Below are 21,564 nucleotides of genomic sequence, written 5' to 3' on the forward strand. Positions count from 1 at the left end.
TACTACTCAAAATTGATCTAGTTGCAATCTTGCTTTGACATGCCATCCACGAGAAAATCTCCACTTTTGGAGGGCTAAGACTTCTCCACAAAGAACCAAGTCCGAAATTCTGGGTAAAAGTTTCAGCTTCCCAAAGATCATAGACAGACTTAACAGAAAATAAGTTATTAGAATTCCCAATCCAGAGCATCACATCCAATCTTGACGGCACCAAAGACACATTTTGTAATCTGCCAATTAAATCATTCATTTGTTCACGTTCCCAATCATGCAATCTCCTTTGAAAAAACAAACTCCAATCTCCATTACCTACCGAGTTGAGCACATTACATACCAGTTCATCTCTTTGCGACGATTTCAAATACAATCTTGGAAACTCCTCTCGCAGTGTTTGATCCCCCATCCATTTGTGATTCCAAAAAGAAGTGTTATTTCCGGAATATACTTGAATTCTAAACCCATCTTGAATTACGTTCCCCATTGCACTCTCTGTATTCCCAATTGAACATATGTCTCTCCAGATTATAGATGCCCTCCCATACGATGGTAATTGAGGAAGCCAATCTTGATGTGAGAGACCATACTTCCTGCACACTACTCTAGCCCATAGAGAATCCTTTTCTCTACTAATTCTCCACCACCATTTTGCTAACAAAGCATGATTCTGCTCAACCATCCTTTTTACTCCTAAACCTCCATATTTTTTACTCTTTGTTATAGTTTCCCAACTAACCAAATGGATCTTCTTCTTATCAATGGAATCACCCCAAAAAAATTGTCTTTGAAGTTTTTCAATCTTCCTTGCAACCGAAATTGGCATCTTAAAGAGGGACATGAAGTAAACAGGTAAACTACTTGTATTTGAATTGATAAGTGTCAATTTACCTTCAGACGACATAAATCTCCTTTTCCATACTGCCACTTCTTCTCCAGCCTATCTATCACAGGTCGCCAATTTTGAACTCTTCTAGGATTAGCTCCAAGTGGGAGTCCGAGATAGTTTATAGGAAGTGAACCAATACGACACCCCATCACCAGAGCTAGACTAATGACATCCTGATCTTGGCATTTAACCCCACACATCACACTCTTTGAGAAGTTAATTTTCAGGCCTGACATGAGTTGAAATAGCCTAAGAATTCTTTTTAGAGCAACCATTTCCTCCAACTTATTCTGACAAAAAATGAGAGTGTCATCTGCAAATTTTTGTTTATTTTTTATTGAACGGTTCAAATAAAAACTGTTCAAATCAAGCCCTTCTCGATTTTTTTTTTGCCGATTTCTCTCGGGTACCCTTAAAATCACGTTCTGAACACATTAAACAGCTCGGATCGTCAAAATTCAATCAAAAAATGGGAGAAATTGGATGGTCCGCACTTTGCTTGGATGCGGAGGTCCGCATTAGAAGCTTACTATATATATATATAAACACACATGCACACACTAGTGCTTGTTTGTACCTACGGCACTACGCAGCCCAGTAGTACCGTAGGCACGAGCATTTTTGTAATATTTTTTTATTTTTTTATGCCGACACCAAAAGCCAAACAGTAAGTAAAAAGAACCAATGACATTTTTATAATATATTTGTAAGAGTATGAGTGTTTTCCTAAGAGAGTTTGAGAGCACACATCAGCCCTTGGATCAAATAAATCTCAGCCCTATGGTTGTATGTACTCCCTCTGTTCCATATTGAGAGTCCACCACGAAAAGTTGTTCCATTTTTAAATAAAAAAAACAACTACTTCTGCGTATAATTTTTAAATTTTTTTCGCATTCAATTAAAGTACTGGTTGAGATCTTTAATACGGTGCGAAAAAATTCAAAAAATTATACGCTAAAGTAATTGATTTTTTTATTTGAAAAATGGTAACAGAGAGAACGAATGGGACACTCAATGTGGAACGAGGAAGTATGTATGTTAATTTGTATGTTTATGTACATATGTATGTGTAATTCGTTATATGTGTAGTCGTAGAGTTCCAGATTTGGAATAACAACGGGAAATTCTGTAGGGTAAGCCTCTAGCTAGCTAGCTTCTGATTTGCTTAATTGGTAAAATATTATTGCATTTAATTGTTCTTGGTTGAAAGCGTGACTTTTAATATGGGGTTTCTTTGAGAAGATAACCCTAATTACTGTTTCATTAAGGGGGGCCATAATAGCACAGTTAGCACGAGTAACCTAGCCACCTAGGAGATATAATAACCATATTTTACATAACAAGAATGGTCCTCCACCAAATCTCTCTCTCTCTCTCTCTCTCTCTCTCTCTCTCTCTCTCTCTCTCTCTCTTTTGTTTCTTTTGCCATCTGCAGTTTCATTTATTTATTCTTGCGCATGGAATTGTGAATTGGAGTTTATTTTAACCTTGAATCTGTAGCCTGAATATTCCGAACACTAATGATCTCAGAGCTAATAGGTTTCCATCCTTTTTATTGAATTTTGTGCTATTTTCTTTTTGCCTGAATATTTTGTTTCATACATGAACCTGAGAGTTGAAACTGTAGTTGATTTTATGAGAACTAGTTCTGGTAAATTCTTGAGTGCTAGTCTATCTATCCTTGTAGTTTTGCCAAAAATCTCTTCTCGTTTGCCCTCTTTTTTCCCTCCCTCTCTCCCTCCCTCCCTTGTTGTGTTGAGCAGACTATGATGGATATTCATGGAAGTATCAGTTGCAGCTGGCATGGAGGAAAATTTCCTAGATCTTAATTAGAAGAGTGAAAACCTGCAGGTTGTTAAAGGTAATTAATTTTTCTGGCAGACTTGTATAATGGGGATTAAAGTTTAAACTACTTTTTGGTGTTAATTAATTCTAGCTGTTTAATCGTTAGAGTCTTTTGGATATTGATGTAGGACTGAGATGTTTTGTATGGTGGCTAGTCATAATTTTATTTTTTTGCTTTTCAGAAACTAATATGCTGAAAGTCAAATACTTCGTCGTACGTAGATCACTTATGCTCATAAAAATTATATTCCCATAGAATTGTTGAGGGAACCAAGATGCATGTTACTTTCTGTATTTTCGTTTTCCCCATTGTCAGATTCAATATGTTTCACTTCTTTGATCGCATCAAGATGTAGTCCAGGTTTTGAATAAGGGTAGCTGTAACGGTATAGCAATAACGGATGTATCGAATGATACGTAGCGGGAATCAAGTATATCGATCCAAGCAAAAAAAAAAAAAAAAATCCAGTATATTGATCGTGAATTTTTTAAAATTATTTTTGGCGCCTCCTTAAGAGGGCATAGCGGTCGCAAAGTGGGAAAAAAGTCAAATCCATAGCGATACATATTAGGAATCGGCTAATACATGGGTAAATTTTTCATAGCAGTGATATAACGAGGTATAGCGGCATCAGACGTAGCGGCCAAACGTAATGCTGATATTTAAATCTATGGATCACGTCATTGTTTGCTGTTCTGATACCTTGTATGGAGTCACTTGTATCAATATTAGCTACCATATATAGGGTAACATACAAAAATGCTAGGGGTACATATGAAATGTACATATTATGTACATATTAGTTTTGTGGGGCCCACTTCGGGTCCCACAAAGATGATTCAAACCGCCCATTATTTTTCAAACATTTTTTTATGGAGCCCTGTAAAAAAATCAGCACAACCCGATATCGGTAAGAATTTTTTCTTAATTTGTGGAGGCGAAACTACTTAATTGCTTAGTTTCGCCACTACAAATTCAGAAAAAATCCTTACCGATATCAGGTTAAGCTGATTTTTTACAGGGTTCCATAAAAAGATGTTTTAAAAATAATTAGCGGTTCGGATTATTTTTGTGGAACCTAAATTGGGCCCCACAAAATCTATATGTACATTGTATGTACATATTATATGTACCAATAGCAACACTCGGGTAACATACGCCCTTTTTGGGTCGTTTAACTAATGTGGCATCAATTTTTTCAACAGGTATTCAATTACGGGGTCATTTTTCGGTCACTTCTTTTCCTCATTTTGAGTATAGTTTTTTGCTTCCATTACAATAGAAAATGGGAGCATTTGTTAGCACATACAGATATTCTGTTGTTGAATTGATAATTATTTTTGTATTTGCTCAAATGGTACAGAAATGCTACAATACACATTTCTATTTAGGTGTGTATCGAATTCATTTCTTTGAATCGCTTTGAATTGAAAACACTTGGTATGGAATTCACAACATTTGAATAAAGATTGATCATTTGAAAATTTTCAAGTGGTACGAGTTTTCTCTTTTAAACTCTAGTGCTAGCCGGCCGGCCCCTCCAAAACCAACACGACAAGCCCCACTCAAGATTATTTGTTCCTACCGCATGTGGAAAAATGTTAGATATCTAATGGTATGGAATTGGCGAAGTTGACACGAAAAGTATTTTCTACACTTAAATAGAGGGTTAATTAATTGTTGGTGCAAAATTTGTCCCTTCTAGCCAAGTGGTGGTGGAGGTTCAATAAAGAGTCTAATTCGTTGTGGGTGAGGGTGATCAGAGGGAAGTACAATTTGGAGCAGGGTTGTTGGTTTCCTAGTATGCCAATCTCTGGTAGGGCCTCAAATTTTTGGCGGGATATATGTGCAATTGGGGAAGTGTCCTCGTGTATCGGAAGTATCATCCAGGAGGGTTTTCAAATCCAAATTCGTTCGGGTTTGGAGATTTCTTTCTGTAACCATGTATGGTTGGGGGACACAACGCTTAGGGAGGAGTATCCCCGTCTGTATCTAATTTCTACTCAAAAAGAAGCAGTTGTCAGTGCAATTTCGGGTGGTATTGGAATGGATAGATGGAATTTGTTTTTTAGTAGAGATTTACGCGATTGGGAATCTTTTCAAGTGGAGGAATTAAAGCAGAAGTTACAACCAATTTTTCTGGACTCATCTTGTCGTGATCTCTTGAATTGGAGATGGACCTCGGATAATCGGTTCTCGGTGAAATCGGTGTACAATCAGTGGGAAAGCAATGAGCACTCAAGAAATCCGGTGTTGGGTGCTCTATGGAAGAACCTTAGCCCTCCTAAGGTGGAAATCTTTGCTTGGATGGCTTTGCAATCCAAGGTGGCTACGCGTTCTGTGCTTTTGGGTAGAAATTTGATTCCAGAGAGCCAATCTACTCTGTGCCCTTTTTGTTCGCTGCACTTGGAAACTCCGCAACACCTATTTTTGCACTGTCACTTTTCGTGGGTTGTTTGGTCACAAATTCTAGACTGGTGGCATTTGAGATGGGTGTGTTCTGCATCTCTGGAAGCTCATTTCAGGTGGTGGATGGAAAGTAGATTTAGAAATTTGGAGAAAAGTTTGTGGGAAGTTACTTTCTTTGCGACTTTGTGGTCTTTGTGGTTGACGAGAAATGATTATGTTTTTAACAACACCACATCGGGAGCTGGGGTTGTGGGCGAGCAGATTAAAGCTAGAGTTGCTATGTGGATAAAGGCAAAGTTCAACATTAAGGTGTTCACGGTCGAGGATTTTAAGGTTTTTTTGGATGGAATTAGAATGTTGAAACTGTAAAGATTGTTTGCAGTGGTGTATGAGGTGTTTGTTTTTTCCTCCAATTTTCTGTTGGAAGTCATTGTAAGGGGCGTGGCTTTTTTTGTTTTGTTTTTCTGCTTTGGCTGATTGTTTGTGTAAGTTTGTTTAGCTTTCGTCACTCGAGCCCCCTCGATGTACCCTTTCGAGTTTATATTATGTTTCGTTTTGCCGAGCAAAAAAAAAAAAAAAAAACATTGATCTGTGGAAGTATTATTTATGGTTGTGCCTAAATGTACTGAAAGGTTAGTTTCTTCTTGTTGTTAATTGTGTAGTTGATTAATATATATCTTGCATGTGTTTGTAGATATGCAACTCGCTTTTCTAATTTTGGTGTTTTGTTTACAGTTCTTCTAACCACTGCACACATGCATTTCGTAGATACCCATGCACTTGCATAGTGTAGATATCTATATATTTTTCATATATATTAATGCACTTTTTGGAAATTAACCACTACACAATGGACTGCCATTGGTATTTTCCTTTTGTTTAAGTGGGTACGATTACAGGTTCTAATGCTTGTTGCTTTTATTGGTTAGAGAAAAGGTGTATGACGGCCTTTTTCCAAAACCAACTCTTCTTTGTTGCTGCCTCAGAGAAGTAAGGCTACATTTATTCTAATGAGTTTTTTTTTTTTTTTTTTTGTGTTATGGCAATAATGTGATTTATGGCATAGCTTTATCACTATTGGCTCTTGTTGTTTTGACCTACATAGATGCATGCCTTTAAACCATCTTTTAAAGGCATTCTTTTTTTATTTAGGTGTGGCTGGGTTTTGGGAGAGGTTTCATTTTGGTGTTTTGTATCATGATTTGGTACTTTGGTTTTGGGGGATCAGGTGTTTCATTTTGGGGTTTTATGTCAGTGCCAACCTCTGATTTTGTTGTTTTTTTTCTTTTGGTTGCATACATAGAGCCTTTGTAATCTTTTTTGCTATTAAAGAAACACAACATTTTGTAATCTTATATATACCTAGAATGTACGTATCTTAGCACACAATATTTTGGCAGGTCCCAACATTCGATAACTGCAATGGGTACATAACTTCTTTGACTAAAGGTTAGTATTCGGTGCCGAAGATACTCGCACTATGTATATGTTTTTCTACTGTGCTGTGGTATTCTTTGATCTTAGGGCCTGTTTGGATGCAGCGATGTGAAGGGGATTACGATATCCCCCCTTCTAATATGTGGGTCCGTGCATATGACGTGGTTTGGGAAGTCCAAAACTAGGGTGGATATCTTAATACCCCCGCTCCATAATCCCCCTTAATACCGCTGAGGGGGGCTTACACATGGCTAGAGTGGGAGCCGGCTTTGTGGAATCTCTCCTTATAATACACCCTCTCTCTTTCATTCAACTACAAAACAACCTTATTCCCCCATTTTATACTTCATCCAAACCATGTATTATTTAATCCCCCCGTCATATCAATGTGGACTCACCCTTCTTACATAATACCCCTTACTATCCAATCCCCCATTCTTACATAATACCTCCAAACCTAGTAGCATGCTGGAGTACTGTATTGTGTTCACCACTTCACCTTGTGTTTTCATTTTTTTTTTTCCTCAGCAAACGAAACAATTTTATAAATCTCGAAAAGGATACATCGAGGGGGAAAGAGGGAAGAGCGAACTTGCTCAACCACGAAAAAGGAAACACAAAGAACAAAACACACCATCCAGCCAGGGGTTGGATGTGTTACACCTCAAACCCAAAATTAGAGCTTCAGCTTACGAATACCATGAAGAAAACATTTAAAATCCTCTACGGAGTACACCTTGATATCGAACTTAGCTTTCATCCACATTGCCACCTTAGTCTTAATTTGGTCCCCTACTTCACTAGCTGATCTTGAGGTATTGTTGAAAATGAGGTCATTCCTTGCAAGCCACAATGACCATAAGGTCGCAAAGAATGTCACCTCCCAAATGCGCCTTTCCAAATTTCTAAACCTTGTGCCAAACCACCAGTTAGCTAAGTCCTCCAAAGAGGGTGGACAAACCCAAAACATCTACCACCACACCATTATAAGCGACCAAGTATTCCAAGAAAACTGACAGTGCAAAATAGGTGTTCAAGGGTTTCCTCAAATGAAGCACAAAATGGGCACTTTGACAATGGACCCATCTGAATCATATTCTTACTCACGAGCACCGACCTGGACGCCACCCTTCCTTGTAAAGCCAGCCACGAGAAAATTTCAACCTTAGGCGGACTAAGGTTCTTCCATACGGACCCCAATACCTCATCTCAGGCCTGCACCTGCTGCTCCCATTGGCCATAAACTAATTTCATCGAGAAATTCTTGTCTATAGACAAATTCCAGTGCAATACATCCTTTTTGGAAGAGTCCAAAGTTACACTATGTAATCTTTGTTGTAACTCCATCTTTTGGAGCATTTCCCATTCATACAGACTTCTACCAAAAAGTAGGTTCCAACTATCTTCACCTGCCCCTTCCTTAATAGCACTAACAACAAAGTCCTTCTGATTAGAAATTCGGAATAGCCTTGGGTAAACATCCTTGAGAGCCTTATCCCCCAACCAAATATGGTTCCAGAATAACGTATCTTGGTTCGACCCCACAAGAACTTTGAAGCCCTCTTGAATTATAGTTCCGATACATGAAATTGCATCCCCTATGGAGCAAATCTCTCTCCATGTATTGGTGACCTCTCCAGAATTGGAGAGATGAGGAAGCCAACAACTTTGAATCAGATTATACTTCCCTCTAATGACCTTGACCCAAAGGCCATCTTTATCCTTACTAAACCTCCACCACCATTTAGCAAGAAGTGCTAGGTTTTGGATCTTCAGATTTTTCACTCCCAAACCTCCATTCTCTTTCTTCTTGGCAACCTTACTCCATCACACCAGATGTAGCTTCTTCTTATCAACAGAGTCACCCCAGAAAATTGTTTCTGCGTCTTCTCTATGGCCTTGGCAACAACTATTGGTAGTTTAAAAGGGGACATAAAATAAACGGGCAGATGTCCAAAGTTAGAATTCAGAAGAGTAAGTCTAACTCCCGTTGAGTTGAATCTACTTCTCCAAATGCTCAGCTTTTTACCCATTCTGTCCAAAACTGGTTCCCATATTTTAATTCTTTTCGGATTTGCACCCAAAGGCAACCCCAGGTATTTGATTGGCAAGATCTCTACTTTGCACCCCATCACCTGAGCAAGAGTAGTAACATCTTGCTGGCTGACCTTAACTCCACACAAAGAGCTCTTGGAGAAATTTATTTTTAGGCCAGACATAAGCTGAAAACACCTTAGAATCCTTTTTATATTAGCCATCTCCACTCTATCATTATTGCAAAATAGTATCGTATCATCTGCAAATTGTAAATGAGAAAGAACAATTCCATTAGCCCCAATCTTTGTACCCTTGATAATGTTTAAAACCTAGCTTTCCAACAAAATATTCAGAGCTTCCACCACAATGTTGAAAAGGAAAGGTGATAAGGGATCTCCTTGCCTTAGGCCTTTCTGAGTGTGAAATTCCTTAGTAGCAGAACCATTGATACGTACCTTGACGAGGGCCATACAACATGCTGTCAAGATTAATTAAAGTCTTAATAGTAAATTAATTAGTCAATCCTCTTATTATCGATCAACAAGTATTATAACGTCTTGATGCCGGTCGAAACCCGCAAAGGATGGGATACTCCCAGGATGCCACTCACCGGGGGCAACGGAAGTCACTCGACGTTGCTAATCGCGGAAAACACTCACGTGATCAAGTCACACTTGATTGTCGGATGAATCACTCACTCTCAAGCAAGAAATACTTGCACATCTTTTTTAGAAACTCAAACTCCTCTTTTTCATTCATTAAAACTTATATAAATAGGCATTACAAAAGATGACTCTTCAAGACTCAAAATAAATGCTCAACATAGTCCAACGCAAACCTTCCAAATACCTAGACAACTATTAAACCAAAGACACAACCTACCAGATACTTAAGACATATAATAAATACTTAAACAAAAAACTAAAGGACGTTGACTAGAAACCAAAAGATACTTTGACTAGAAACTAAATAGACACTTCAAAAATAAGTAAGATAACTCTTCATTTTCCGATTATCATTGTTTTGCTCCTGCATCATGTCTTGTACTTATTTCATGGCTTGGACTATTTCATATGTGCCATGTATGTGAATGACGTTGGTTGCAGAGCTAGAATCACTGAATCAGTACCAAATGGAGTTTTTAGGCTTTGGGTGGGGTGTTTCTTTTTCGGATCTTTGGATGTATCTCTTCAGGGTGTTGTTTTGGGTCTTAGGCGTTAGGAGTCTATTTGGGATTGTTGGTGCTCTGCCATTGTTGGCTTCTTGCCAACTTTGGTTTGTTTTTCTCTCCCTTTAGATCCTTCTCTGCATATGATTGCTAGAGTTTGTTGTTTCTCCATGTGGGTTTTCTTTTTCTCCGGCTTAATGCTGCTTAGAGTCCTTTTAATCTTTGTAACTTGTTTTCAAAGATTAATAAATTTTGTCGCTTTTCAAAAAAAAATGGAGTTTTAATTCGAGTTTTTCAGAATGCAACAAATTCGTTGCTTGCTCCAGAATCAAAACGAATACAAAGGTGTTCGTGTTTCACTCTCTATTTGGGAAGTCCAAAACTTCTCTTTTTCCATATTGGCCTCGACCAATTGCACTATAATATCTATATATATACCAAAAATACAAGAAATTTGAGATGCAATGGAGAAGGCCCCAAATCTAGTGGAGATAATTCAAACCCTTAATTACCTCCTAATCTAGCAATTCATCCATTCCAGCCTAAAAAATGTTCGTTTTGCATGAAAACCTTATGTTTAAAGACACAGGTAATTGAGAAAACAACCAAGATTCGAGTCAAAGCTTTTTGAAGAGCACAAAGAAATCTACCTCCAAATTAAATCACCTTAGTCAGCTTGTCTTCTATTTCCATTTATTACTCTGCTAAGTTTTGTATGATTGTGGAAATATTTTTAGGCTTGCTTTGTCAATTTATTTTCAAAATTAAGTATGCGATCGGAGTCTACGGCTGCTCTTCAAGGACTTCAATCACTTTGGTCTTGTTGTTTTGAAGAAGTCTATGGCTGCACTTCAAGGGTTTCGGTCACTCTTCTTTTTTTATCCGCAGGGTTTTTGTCACTTTGGTCTTGTTGTTTTGAAGATTATTGCTAGGGAGATGGATGCACTTCAATGGTCTCATTCCTAAATTGGGAGAGATTATTCGGTGTCCTCTTGGCATCATCACATGATGCCTCGGCTCCTTTTCTCACTACACATTAGGATGGGGGAAGGGGGAAATGCCCGACTTATCAATTTATTTGATAAACTATCAGGGGCCATTAAAGACTCTTTATCACCTTTTTCAATGCCAAACGCCCATAGCTTTTTCCTTTTTCCAATTAAGGCTCTTGTCAAGGAGCCGAAGCTGTATTACAAGGGGTGTTGGCTACCTCTTTTTTTAATTTTGCATTCTTTTTTTTTCGCATTTTGGATGTTTGGCATAGCACCACCAGAACACATTGCCAACATATGAATTCTGGAATTTGAATAATAGAGGCTGAAATGGAGAATGAGGCCCTGAGGAGTTTTTTTTTTTTTTTTGCATTCTCATTTAGGGTCTAAGAGAATTATGTATATATTACTCTCTTCTTTTTTTTGCAAAAAAGTAAATTAATAAAAAAATGCAAAAAGCCAATAAAAAGAGGCTCCCAAAACACTCTTGACATTTGTCTCACCTAGTTAATGCATTCCCATCAACTCAATTTCCAAGAGAGCCCCGCGTTGCGACACTCGCTGAGTTGAAACATGGCCACTGAGTTAAAATCGGTGACCACAAAGTAATAGAAGTGGGAAATTTTTTTTTCTAGTTTGATCGGTTTTTGCAACGGAAAAAAATTCGTCGTCAAAATGCCCATTTGCCGACGAAAAAGTCGTCGCCGATTGGTGGTTACCCTTTTCACGTGAAACACATAAGTCTACAAAATTGGGCGTCGAAATTTTTCGTCACCAAAAGCTTTAGTGACGAATTTTGCACTTTTGGTAAAGACCAAATTTGTTGTAGTGTGTGCCGAACCAAGCCAGACCGGACCTAGCAACCTGGTTAATGCCTCGATTGGAGACAGCCCAACCTTCCACCGAACATAGTGACCGTGGCTGAACCAGCATATACAGCCCACTACAATAACGAATCTGAAGACAACTGGCCTAAATAAGATATCAATGCGTCCTCCACCATAGATGATCCTAAAAAAAAACCACTGCCAGCAAAACCACATCCACACCAACACTTCCAAACAAAAACCAGTCGAATTAATAAAAAACCAGATATGCAGATCGACATAATTAACCCATAAGATCACAGCAAGCAAAACATGACAATAGCAGAGCTAAACCGGAACAGAGCCGCCGACAAGCATGAACAAATCAATCCCAGCAGACTCCAACATTAATTAGAAGTCACGTACACCAAAACCAACCAACACATATATACATGACACATCCCAAAACTCAAAACAACACGCGCGCTAACAAACCTTGTCTAGAAGTATATAAATTAATCTTCCACACAAATGCCAGACCAGCCCAGCCCATCATATATAACACGCTGCAGGCCTCCACTAACTTAATTACATACATTCGCAAGAAGATCGAGGACGTACTCTCTGCAGAAGTTGAAACTCCTTAGCTTAATTCATACTCCAAAATATTACTAGTAGCTAGCTGTACATGTCTGTCTGCATCTCCTCAGTACTCTATATATGAAGCACTTGATCAAAAGATGCATAATACTGTACGTACGTATTGGCCGGCCATTTTCTTATAGTTGTGCGTCACCAGATTTAATTGCAACCAGACATTAGTACTGCCGTGGTCAACTTTCTCTCTCCCTCCTGTCCCATTGCATCGTACGTACTATAAAAATGGATTCGAGAAGAAAAACGAGCACAAGAAGTGGTTTTTATGTTTTATAAATCACCATGATTTTGAAGACAGCCACAAAATGAGACGAAGTACTGTAAAAGTGTGAACGATGAGAGATTCCAAAATAGAAATGGCAACGTGGCGGGCCGGGATGGGTTTTGCTGTACCCCGATCCAAAAAGTACAAATCGGTCCAGACCCCAATTGAGTAATTCATGGGTGCTCCCATTTCTATCCCGTTCGGGGGAGTGTTTACCCACCACGTAAAAAATGAAAAAAAAAAAATTTAAACTAAAAGCAAATAAAAGAAAATAGATGGAGTAGCCTCCATACGCCACAAGCTAACTCTGTCGCTGACGTGTAGTGACTTTGGTCACTACAGGATCCTTGGGTCCAAGTTTGCCCAAGTACTACTAGTCATTAAAAAACATATATACTTTACACGTTGTTACTATCGCCAATGCGAAGATTATTTTGGTATGATTGTGCTTAATTGCAAATCGTATTTTATTGTTATAAAAAAATTAATTCTCCTGTTATGTCAAATTTCTGGGTCCGCCACTTGGTAAAAGTTTAATGATAAAAATAGTACTAGGGAATAAATACACTTGTATCCTTCCTTTATGTTGGACCAAGTTAGGGATTAGAAGTTAAATACTCCAGAACTATATATGTTTATGTTATGAAATCTCCAGTTTACAAAAAAAAAAAAAAAAAACACTTGTATATTGCTAAATTTTATGGTGAAGCTACAATGTTATATGAAAAATATTTTGGAGCTTGGGTTCAGGGCTGGTAATGGGGTTGGGTAACATCAACCCAAGCACTACTTTAACTCCGATCGGGTTTTTTATAATTTTTCAAAATCCATCCTTTATTTAAAAATTTGATGAAAGCCAGCCCCATTTGGGTGGGGTTAGGGTTTATTGCCATCCCTGCTCCAAAAATCAGAAATGAGAAGGCTCATGACATTGAAGCCACCGTCAATTTTTTCTGAAACACCATTTTCGACCATATATTAGGTCAATACACCTGTATGGTGGAGAATAGTGTTTAACCACTATATGATGATGCTCCAAGAGCACCTAATAAAATATCCAATTTCACTCCCCCATAAGCATTCTCGCTTTACATTGTTTCTGTGGACCGGATACATCTCACCGACACCTGTCTCGCTGCATGCAAGAGAGAGAGAGACACACTTGACTTTCTTCAACTTTGGGTTTGGCCGGCTTTCTCAAACCCTAAGTCCAGCCGCAGCCCGGAGTGTCCAAAGCTAGATTCGGATCCCGGAGTATGTTTGTTCCGTTTTTGTAGCTTTGGTTGCACCGTTTGATCTCAGATCCGAATTTTTCATTGGGCAACCATTTTCTTTACGGGACTTTTTTCTTTTTATTTTTTCTTTATATTTCTTGAGTTTTTTTCTTCCCTTTCCAATCTTTATTTTATTTTTTTTTGTTTCTGGGACGCCAAAGAGAAGTGACAGAAGAGAGTGAGCACACAGAGGCATGTTGGTATGAGAGTCTATGCCGTTGCTCTTGCGTGCTCACTTCTCTCTCTGTCATCTTCCTGTGCCGGAGCAATTCATCTCTCTCTCTCTCTCTCTCTCTCTCTCTCTCTCTCTCTCTCTCTCTCTCTCTCTCTCTCTCTCTCTCTCTCTCTCTATATATATATATATATATATATATAATTATGTATATACTACACTATTTGTTTTCTGCTTTTTTGAAGAACATCTGAGGAAATTACATTAGCAGATGTGGAATGAAAACGGTAGATGTAGAGGGGGGCGGGCCTAGCTCTAAAAATGTCGAATTGCTTTTGTTTTTGCTCTATTGGATCGAGTTCATTATTTAAATATTTTATGTAAATCTAGGATGAGAAGCGTGACTTTTGATGGTTTTTATTAAATATATATATATATATTAATGGAGAAGATTTACCCTAATTACTGTGCTAAAAGGCTGCAATTAACAGGAAATAAACAGTACTATTATTATGGGACCATTAGTATTAATTACTAGCTACAACATAGAATGGTCCTCCGAAAATTAAAACCCCATAGCTCTCTTGTTCCCCTTCTTCTACTCAAACTTCTTTTTTTCCATTTTTTCTATTCTTGCGCATGCAATTAATTAATGGCTACTTTTAGAATTGGAGTCTGGTTTCACCTGAATCTTTAGACTGAATCAGTGCAAATGGGTTTTCGATCAGCTTCCTAAATTTTGAATTAGTTTTTGTTTCCATCAGCCTAACTCTAACCCACAGTTCTGTTTCTTTGTGGCTAGCTAATCTTACAGTAGAATTGAAGCTGCATGTAGTTGATTTTTTAGAACTAAAGTTTGCGGTGTACGTACTTTGTTTGTTGTTCTTGATTTGATCATCTAAAAGGGCTTGGATGTTGCAATGGTAGAACTGATTCTTCTTTTACTAGTGCTACTGCTCCTGTTAGTGTTCATTTTCACTTTATAGATCGTCAAGTACATTTTGGAAGAAAATAGAATACGGAATACTAGTGTTCAGAAAAGCTTCAGTTTGCAGAATAAAGGAGAATTTCCAAGAAAGAAGAGGGCGAACTGGCGTCATTGAAGGTATTATTTTCCATAACCCAGTAGCGGCTCCAGAAATATTTTATAGGGTGTTCAAAAGGTTCTTCCTCCCATCCCATATTAATTGTATGTTCAAAAGGTTATTCTGTTTATATCTCTTGTTGTGAACCTGTGTTTCTACTCTTTTCAAATGAAATTCCGACATACCCAAAAAAAAAAAGTATCCCTTTGGACCAAAAGTTTATGGCCGGGCGGGTGTTCAATTTTTTGTAATAGTTTTACTCTTGAACTCATGATTATTACAAGGTGTTCAAAAATCAACTGTTCACAGGGTGGACATAACTATTGTACACAAGTTTTTGAAAAATTTGGGAGCTTTGTTCAACTGAATACCCTTGCTTGTATATGTTACTGCCTTTGCCAGAACCTTCTTGTATAGTTGGATTAATTATTATGTTGCGGCATTTGTTCAATAACTTGATATTTACTATAGAGAATTGCATGACCCAAAATAAGGAAGGATCCGACGTTTTTCTTAATGATAATGCATGGTACAATACAACTACTCATCAAATATGGTTTTGCCAATTGCTTCTTTTTTCTTTTTCGCAATTGCTCATCAAATACATTTAGCTGTAGAAGAATTGAGAGGAACACATAATATAGTTTCTATTTTTGTTTAAACTTTCATCTACCAATGGAATTATAGGTTTATCTTCTTAGACCACCACCAAGCTTTATGTGCTTATATTTGATCTGATTCCTTGTGAGGAATGACTTGATACTGATCTTAGCTACTGGGAAAAAAAATTTGACCACTACATACCATTTTTAGGGTCATTTAGCAATGTGGCCTCCAAATGTAAAGCAATTATTCGATGCTTCTTTTCTTCATTTGAAGCTAGGTTTTGTCTTTGCTTGTGTTGTGATAGAACACGATGGGACTATTTGTTGGAGCAGAAAGACATTCAATAGTGGTTTGGAAATTATTTTCTGCGTTACGTGGACTCAGATGCAGATGTCAGGTGCAGATATGTGAGTATTTATTCGATTTGTCTATTTTTCAATTCGAGGATACATGACAATAATTTAAAATTCTTGATATACCATTTCTATTTGCTTGCTTAAATTGTTTTTGTTAGAGCTTTTCAAGCATTATTATAGAAGTTCTACGTGTAGGTCGTGCTAAATTTGAATGAGAAAGGGTGCTTGCCAAGTTATTGTCCTACTAAACTTGTCTGACACGGATTGCATATCCGATTGCATTTCCTTATTCGAGTGTCAAGTTTCCTACGTACATAATTTTACACGTTGAAAAATCCACGGAACATAGATTACTTTTCTAACTGCTCTAGTGTTATTGCTTTCTACTTAAATTTCTGTTATTGTTCTATCTATGCATAGTCTTTCAGATTTGTAAGTCCAACTTGTAACATTATTTACCTACTTATTTTTAAGTAAATAAACAGTGAAGATGGTTTGGCGTTGTTTTGCTTATTTGCTTATCTTTTAACCGTCACCACAAGCCAATAAAAAATAAACTGATGATAACCAACCAATACCAAGCTTATTTTGTGTTTTTCTTGCTTGCTTATTTTAAGCTAGGAAAGAGAACGGGCCCTTATTAATCAATAGGTCTTGGGGCATTGAGCTTGCATTGTTCGTCATTAACTGGATAGGTAAGATTTATTGTTCCATCTAAATCTCAACTCGATGATATTATAGCATCTTATAATTCTGTTAAATTTCTTGGAGGGTTTCAACCTAAAACCAATTGATAATAGGTAGAGTAACCTCTAGAATTTATTAACCAAGCTTGGGTGGCTTAGATGAGCGATGTGGGACAAGTTTAACACTCCCCCTCACGTGCAGCCCGGATGCACGTGGAGGTGACAAATCAGGAGCTGACTGACTGACTCGGGCAACAGAGATGACAGAGACTTTCCCACGAGAGGTGAGACCACCCAAGATCTAGCTCTGATACCATGTTAATTTTCTTGGAGGGTTCCAACCTAAAACCAATTGGTAATAGGTAGAGTAGCCTCTAGAATTTATTAACCAAGTTTGGGTGGCTTAGATGAGCGATGTGAGACAAGTCTAACAAATTCCAACATATTTTCATTTCCTTGGCCTTGTGAGCTAGTTTTATTTTTTATGTCTGGTTCAGCTAGTGGGTTTCTATTGTGGGTAGTATGTCTACTTATTCTCGGGACCAATTGAGTACGTACTTAAGCAAATAAACAAATAAGATGGTTTGGTTGGAGTTAAGTAGCCAGCTCCTAATAATTTTGGACTTTCGGGTCTAATGATCATTTTGTGTTGGGAAGTCAAACATTTAGAATTTTGAGAGTACCAATTAACATAGAAGTGAACCAAGTCATTTATCTTGTTCCTCCAAGTCATAGGGTGAGCAATACTTGCACTTGCGTACCATCGAAATGGATCAAGGTAATTTGTTACTCTTAAAGATAGGAGGAAAATTTGTATTGAATTCGATAATAAAACTATACAATGAGACCTCTATTTATACAAGGAGAGTGAGCCTAACTATGGAAATGAAATCATCCTAATTACAATCAAATCATAATCAATTACAATCAAACTAAAATCAAGAGAATCATACAATATCATAATCATATCAAGATATGATCGCAATATGATTACTATTCTAACATCTTCCCTCAAACTCAATGTGGTAGTGCAGACACCCGCTTGAGTTTGGACACCAAATCATGAAAACATCTAAGAGGATGAGCCTTCGTGAAGATGTCAGCGATCTTGTCAGACGAGGAAACTGAGAGAAGGCAAACGCTACCCCGGACAACATGTTGTCGAATGAAGTGACAATCAATCTCATTATGCTTCGTGCGATCATGAAACACATCATTGCAGGCAATCTGAACAGCACTCCTTCATCACAACAAAGTGTAGTGGTAGTGGTAAGAATAACACCCATATCAGTGAGGAGCCGCGAAGCCATATCAACTCCTGAGTAGTGTCAGCAATAGCACGATACTCTGCCTCAGTACTAGAGCGAGAAATAAGAGATTGTTTCTTACTTCGCCAAGAGATGGGAGAGTCACCAAGAAAGAAGCAATAGCATGTGGTAGTGTCACGCCCTCAATTTTCAACATAAATAAATAAACCATTTTGATAAAAGATCCTCGCATAAGATAATAATACCCAAAATGATTTTCCACCTGTTCAATTTACAAACGAGTTCCCATTTTTAATTTATTACACCCTTGGCATCATGGCCAAAATTGACTTCGATACAAGTACAAAGTGTTTAGAACATTACAAACTTAAGTCAAAAGATAATTCAAGAGTTAAATTAGTTACAAAGCCATCTTTAATCAAAAGTAAGTCTATTACAAATATGAGTGAGTAACTAAATCAAGTTAGCTTCCAAAACTCTTCATATCCAAGCACACCATAGCATGCAATCTATTGCCCGGCATTAGGACCTGAAAAGAAAGATTTTGTTGAGCTACACTAGCCCAGTAGAAAATTCTCTACAAAATCTATATGTAATGAGATGATGAGCATGAATACGGCAAATCAATTAGATGACAAATCCAAACAATGTACGTCAACACCCTTTGCAAGTATCATAACATTCTCATACACATGCACACACACACGCATATGCACACTTCTTCCAACGAATCTCCACCCCTTGCATCATTTGTGTTCACACCCCTTGCATCACAATAGACTCCACAATCGCTTCACAACAACCACACTATCATCACAGTCAATACCGAAGCCATAATTCATTACTCACACACCAACATTATTAGACACGTCACAGATAGCTCATGGATCATAACAATCAAGACTACAATACCACTTTCAAAAGAATAAGCAACTCTCAATGCCACAAAGTATACCATTCAATCATAAATAGCAAACAAACGCCCATATCACATTTAATCACCACAAAACATGTAGAGGATGATAGAAATCCCTACCTAAGTGGGTTTTGAGCAAAACTCTAGGTCTACCAAGAGCTATATGTTTGAATCCACCAAAAATAAGCTCCACCCAACTTTAGATCTAGAGTGAATACAACCCAAAAACAAGATAAATGAATAAAGATCAACAAGTGATTGAGAGAATACAACCCAAAAACAAGATAAATGAATAAAGATCAACAAGTGATTGAGAGGAAAGAGAGAAACACGTGGGTGAGAGCCCAAAGATGAGAGTAAGAACACAAAACTTACCCCTTGTTCTCCAAATGCAAGATTCAAGTGATTTTGAGGTTGAAAACCCTTGTATCTTAAAGATTTGAGGTTAAAATCAAGAGCTTTTGGTGAGATTGGAGTGGTGTAGGTGAGAGGGGGTGTTTCCAGGTGTGTTTCGTGGTGTTTGAGTGTGAAAAATGGTAAATGAGGTATTTATAGTGGTCCAAAAAGCGTGCTGCATTTTCTGAAAAACGATAGTGGGTACCGGTACTGAAAAAATCAGTACCTGTACTGGAACCTTCAAAAGTCAAATTGTCCCAGCTCTGGACACTGGGTACTTGTACTGCAAAAATATAGTACCTGTACTGGCTGGGCAAAAAAATGAAAATTTTCCAACTGTTACCAAATCAAACCCCAATTGCTACCAACACTTCTAAACATCATTACAACCTTAATTTACTATATTCCACACATTTTAAACGATTAAAAAATAGAATAATTCACGAGTCTCTACAGGTAGGGTGACGATCAGTGGGGTCGCCAGCCCAATCAGCATCAAAATAGGCACATAACTCAAGGGAGGAATGTGTTGAATAGTAGAGCCATAAGGGAGGAATGTGTTGAATAGTAGAGCCATGAAATAAGGAGCCTTTGACATAGCGAAGAATATGAAGAACGGCCTCAAAATAAGTCGATCGAGGAGCAGACATGAACACAGATGACTCAACCCACAAGGGGGTAAAGCGGATGTAACCCTTAATTTGTTTCTGGTTCATTAGGGATCAGATCTAAGTCATCATATCAGATAGCTTATTTAGATTGTGTGTCTTGTTGCTATTTAATGACCCTAAAGCTTAAAGATTGCTTAACTCCTTTACGTTTTGATACCATCTTTACCAGATATGCAGTACCTTCTTACACACCGAGTATGGAGGTCCAGGAACACTCTTGGTCATACCTTTTATGGACATGGCTGATATTTTGAATGAGAGGAGCTTACCTGGAGGCCCACAAGTTGCACGAGCAACTGTTAAATTGTCACCCTTGATTTTAAACATAATAATAAAAGGATTTCCATAAACAAAGCCTCACAATAAGTCATACAATACCCAAAAGAGTTTGACATTTTCATTCCCATAATTATACTTCCAAGTCCAAAGGATTTTCAAATAATACATTATCGGGTCAACGGCCCCAAAACCAACAAAGTATCAAGTGTTCAAAAGTTAGGGTTTACAATATTCTTAAACCATAAATAATATCAAATGAAGTTACAAATACATCTTCCAAAAAAATGATTTACAAAGATGGCTAAGTAACTTCTTCAAGTTAGCTTTTAAAACCATGTTCATGCATGCCCAAGCACTCCAAACATGCAACTACTATCCTGGGTTAGTACCTGAAATTGATGTAAGGTTTGAGCTACACTAGCCCAGTAGAAAGCTCTAATCTAACAATGTATGCAAATGAAATGTAGGAATGATCATGTAATAAGCAATGACGTGAAATCCAAGAATAAACAGTAGCAGCAACCGATAATCCGACCGAGTACTTGATGAGAAGCCTTTAGAAATACTATGTGTCCATACGTGTCTCGTACAAGTGTCTTGAGCCGTAGCTCCTGTCGGGCCAGTTAAAGGACCCCGATGTTCTCTGTCAGACACCTTACCCATAGGGTGGTCCTGAAGTATCCAATACGAGCATATAACTCCTATCGGGCCAATTAGAGGACCCCGATATCATCTGCCAGGCACTCACCTGTCGATGAGTCCTGAATGTTCGCCTTGTGTCCATAAAGTTTCAAAACTCTCTTTACCGTCACGTTCGTATCATTCAAACCCAACTTTGATACATAAAGTGATTTTTGTAAAATCCTGTCCAAACGAGCTTTAAAGTTATGAATATGTTCAACAAAGTCATTAAAATACGAGTAACAAAGTTAGGAGCCATTTGGGAGGTTTTTGGATAGGTTGGAAATGATTGAAAACCAAAACGGTGAAAAATAAAGCAAAATAATGAAAACTGGAGATAAGCAGTAGGTATCGATACCTTGAACAATGGTATCAATACCATTGGGTTAAGAAGTGCTCCAGACGCAAGGGTATTGATAACAAGGACAAATGGTATCGATAACAAGTGATTTTCTGAGTTTTGGAACACAAAGGTATCAATAACAATGCAAATGGTATCAATAACAAGTGATTTTCTGGGTTCTGGAACACAAAAGTATTGATAACAATACAAATGGTATCGATAACAATTCAGTTCGAACAGATTTTCATGGGTTTAACAACAACGACGACGACGACGATGATCAATGGCAAGAATCAAGCTACAAGAAACAAGTCATAAACATATATTGAAA

The 21,564-nt window shown here is 37.8% G+C and overlaps 1 long non-coding RNA gene across 1 annotated transcript; it reads left to right on the forward strand.

Annotated features, from left to right (window-relative positions):
- The first annotated feature begins 5,791 nt into the window (after positions 1-5,791).
- On the forward strand, positions 5,792-11,117 carry LOC131333384 (uncharacterized). The gene is made up of 3 exons (XR_009201791.1): positions 5,792-6,128; positions 6,539-6,587; positions 10,669-11,117. It is a non-coding gene; the product is annotated as an uncharacterized LOC131333384 (long non-coding RNA).
- The last annotated feature ends 10,447 nt before the right edge of the window (positions 11,118-21,564 follow it).

Source organism: Rhododendron vialii, chromosome 7a, assembly GCF_030253575.1.
Source record: "Rhododendron vialii isolate Sample 1 chromosome 7a, ASM3025357v1".
Taxonomy (NCBI): domain Eukaryota; kingdom Viridiplantae; phylum Streptophyta; class Magnoliopsida; order Ericales; family Ericaceae; genus Rhododendron; species Rhododendron vialii.